Here is a 4,268-nt window from a genome sequence, read left to right as displayed (position 1 = left end):
TAGAGACGGGGTTTCACCATGTTGACCAGGATGGTCTCGATCTCTTGACCTCGTGATCCACCCGCCTCGGCCTCCCACAGTGCTGGGATTACAGGCTTGAGCCACCGCGCCCGGCCTTACTTGACATTTCTACTTCCATGTTGAATTCATGTCTAAGACATAGTCAAAATGAAAGTATTGATTTCTACTTCTGTATCTCATACTCCAATAGAAAATTAAAGAGTGTGACCGGCTTTTGCTCACTTCTCCTGCCTGTAATTTTCCCTTTTCTTTACATAGTTCAGTAACCAGCACCATAGATTTGTGGAAATCCTTGTTGGAGAAGTGGTTTGGGGATTTGCTATTCAAATACCTTCATTTTACAGATGAAACCAAGACCTAGAGAGGGGAAGTGATGAGCTTAATTAAGAATGATAATGAAATGCAGAGGTGGGACCAGAAGCAAGGTTTCCTGACTTGTAGTTTGTATTTTACTAAGGTCTTATTTTTCACTTTCTCCTTCAAGCGTATGCACTTGAGGAAAATCATGTCTTTGGCTGCTTACTTTATTAGCTGTTTTTCTAGCCTCGCTCATTGTCTTCTTCCCTAACAATTTCCAAGCCTGACCTTATTTTGTAGAATCCCGCAAAATCTGTAAGAAATGATAAATACCTGACTCACGTGCTGCTACGCCTTCAACAGTGTCCACGGCAGGTATCACTAGTTGATTATGATCCTTGATGCTGCTGAGTCCTGATGTAACCCCAGACGGCTTCACAATATAATGTCCATGCAGCCACTATCGGTGGATCAGAATTGACTTTAAGATGAAAACTGTGTTCCTCTATACAACCTCAGACTTTATCCATTCCTCTCTGGTCTAATTTTTTCCTCTGAATCTGTCTTTGGAGGCTAGGTAATTTGATTGAGGGTATTAGAGAGCGCTAGTGAGACATTCCATTTTACCATCAACATTTAGAAACAATGCTGATCCCCAAACATTTTAATGGTGGAAATGTGAGGGCTCGAGGCAGGTGGTCTGTCTTTCTTTAGTTACACGAAGCAGACAAATGGCTTCTGAGTTCAAGTTCAACCCTCAGCAATTTAGTGGATGTTTGACTTTGGACTGGTCCCTTAATCTCTCTGAGCCTCATTTTCTTTAGTAAGTGTGAATAACAGTATACATAAACTATTGTGGTTCCTTTACATAAATAAATCTTAGACCTCCAAAGCGATTCACCCTGGGAAAGCCATCAGCTTTCCAAAGTCCTTTTTTTAAAAATGGTTCTTGCAAAATGCTTCACGTTTTACTCATAGTACAAAAGTGTTCAGTCAACATAGAAATAAAGAAAAGACACGTTGCTTATAGCTTATCCTCTGAAACTAGAATTGCCAAGTGAAAAGTCAGTACAACTTCTTATTTTTGCTTAAAAAAATAAAAAGTACACATTGAAATTGAATGACCGGTTTTCTTAATACACATATTTTCTGGTAAGTAATGGTCTATCACACACAAAGCAAGGCAGACAGATGACCAGTAGAGCTGTTTACAACCTCCTACTCATGGAAAGCTCAGCCAGTGGAACACCGTTTCAGTAGGAGAGAATTTTGACAGGAAGAGGAAATTACAGAGTTCCTACCTACCCTGCAGAAAGCCTAACAAACCGGTTTATACAGAAAAGATTTTCAGCAACAGGCATAGACTCATTTAATGTGCTCTAAGAACAGGATACTGATTTAGTTGGTTTCCAGCACACAGCATGAATTCATTAGTGCCCCGTAAAATGGGAATTAATGCCAATGCAGAAGGCATTTTTGCCTTCGCAGCACTAACGACTAAAAAGCACACAGCATGGAATATTTTGATCTTTAAGTGGGTAATCATGGAAGTTGCAAGATCACATTCACTAGGCTAGCCTGATTATTCATCTATAAAATTATTTTTTAGAAATGTAATGCTTAAAGTCTCCTGGAAATGGGACTACATCAGGACCAGCAGAAGACATGGTGATACAGGACTGTACATGTAAGACTAGGAATTGATTTTTCACATGTAGCTTTTAGATAAAGGATCACACTCTTCGTAGATTCCTAGAGCCAAGACAACCTGTGATCACAGGAGATCCAGAAATCTCAAGATGGTCAGCTGGCTTGCGTAACACCCTAGATAAATCTTCCTACAAATAGTCAAAAAGTCCACTAAAGCTGATGTACTGAGACTCTGAGCCATGTGAAAAAGAGCTGTCAGTGCACAAAAAGGTTCATGCAAGGCCTGGGTCAAAGAGTTTGTGATGGTGGATTATTCCACGCTGTTGACATGCCAATATGTATAGTGGGGAAAGAGGCCCCCAAAGCATTCTAACCCAGAAGCACCTGAGGGAAGTGTCTACTTGGGATTGGGAGGAGTGCTAGGATTACTGAGCATTTGGGGAAATGTACAAGGGTTACTGAACACAAGAAGGTGTTTCAGGAGAAGCTGTTGTGGGGGATTACGTTGTTTTGGTTTTGATACATCAATACTTAATGCAGACCTGCAGAACCGAGCCAGTTTTTCCAGGATGTATTCCTCAGTCATCAGTAGCTGAAACTTCGCTGAGTGTTTCCAGCTAGTGACATTAGAATGATCCCATTCATTGCCTGGAGGTGGGATCTGGTGCTGCAGATTGTTCTGGGAAACTGTCATAGAGGATGATTTGCACAATGAAGTCAGCGCTATACCACTGCTTAAATCCAATCCCTGGCTGCCTTTTTCTGCTCTGTAGTCCAGAAATATTTCTGTAAAAGTCAGACAATCTGTAAATGTGAGCAGCATGTGGAATGTGTGACCTGCCCCTTCATCTTTATGGGGCATGACCTTGCTTGAAGGCAGCCATGTCGAATCCAGGAATCCACTCCAGCAGCTGTTCTTCAAGATACTTTTCTACCAAAGAAATGTATTCATTAAAAGTAGGTGTGTGGGTGCGTTTATTCTCTTTCATGTCTTCAAACTCTTGGTAGTACTGTCCATGGAATTTCTCTGCAATAACTGGAACTTGTCTTCCATGATAATGTTCTCTAAATATCCCACCACAGCATCAAATTCTGCATCAGAGGCAGGGGAGAAGGACAGTGTGATGTTGTCTTTCTCTATAGTGTCCACTGTGACCACAGCCGTCACACCCACCTGTGCTGGTGGCCATTGACCTCCTGTTCTGTCTGTGGCTCACCTGGCCCCCAACTGAGGCTCCTGGGCTGCAGCCATCCATGGGCTGGCCTAGCCTCCATGTCTGGCCAGGCTGCTCTGCACCTACTGCCTTCCAAAGACGTTTAGCTTCCCAGGGTGGTTTGAGGCTGCATGTGGTTGAGATTGGGGTGTCATGTGTTTAGTTTTGTACCTGCCACCCCCTGATTGTTTTATAACCTTGGGCAAGTGATGCAGCCTTTCTGAGACTCCATGAGGACCTCACAGTGTCCTTAAAATGTTTCAATTCATGGTGTCTGGCATGTAGTAGATGCATAACAATCAATTCAATTCAATTCATTAAACTAATATTTATTGAGCATCGACAATGTGCCAAGAATGGCATTGGTGATAAGGCAATAAACAAGACAGATAAAAGTCCTGTTCTTATGGAACAGAGAAGGCAGCTTATGTTTGTATTAAAGATTTGGTGACTATTTCTCCCAGGTGAAATTACTCATCCAAGGGCTTTGCTTTACTCAGGCTCCAAGCTCTCCCAGCACGTTTCACCCCTGGGTAGGTATCACGTCCAGGAGAGAATGAATATGATGTCTTCTACTCCTTTTCACCATGTTCTTGGAGAAGGATCATGGAATTTGGCCACATATCCTAGCTTTGGACTGGAGCTGGGCTACAGAGGGGCTCCTCTGGTCTAATGAGGGGCCTGTGCCTAAGAGGCCACGTTACATCTGAGCCCTGTGTTCACCACCTCCAGCATCCTCTTGGGCATGTGACACTGGGATTTTTGCCAGCTAGAAAGCCACCCAAGCAAAGAACAGATCTGCCAGGAATGGCTGTAATTTCTTGGTGGGGAGTTTAATTCTGAGGCCACTGTACAAGGTTCTGTGGAATGAATATCATGTCAATGCTATTTAATAATATGGTAACCACTGACCATTTAATTACACGGTAATTGTCACTTAGTGACTGGGTAATTGCATAGTAAGTACCATCTAATTTCAGGGTAAAGGGTAAATACATGATTATTTCAGCCTCCTTAGGCACAGGATAGGTCACCCAGGAATTAGGTTTGGATTGACTAAGTATAAATTACCTAGAAATCTGTTTT

General features: G+C 42.4%; 1 pseudogene; it reads right to left on the bottom strand.

Moving 5' to 3' along the window:
* Positions 1-3,929, bottom strand: part of LOC108289871 — a 4,772-nt pseudogene extending 843 nt beyond the window's left edge.
* Positions 3,930-4,268: the final 339 nt, after the last annotated feature.

This window comes from Cebus imitator, unplaced genomic scaffold, assembly GCF_001604975.1.
Source record: "Cebus imitator isolate Cc_AM_T3 unplaced genomic scaffold, Cebus_imitator-1.0 Scaffold416, whole genome shotgun sequence".
Lineage (NCBI taxonomy): Eukaryota > Metazoa > Chordata > Mammalia > Primates > Cebidae > Cebus > Cebus imitator.
Note: the sequence above shows the minus strand (reverse complement) of the source record. Positions and strands in the feature narration are given on the sequence as shown.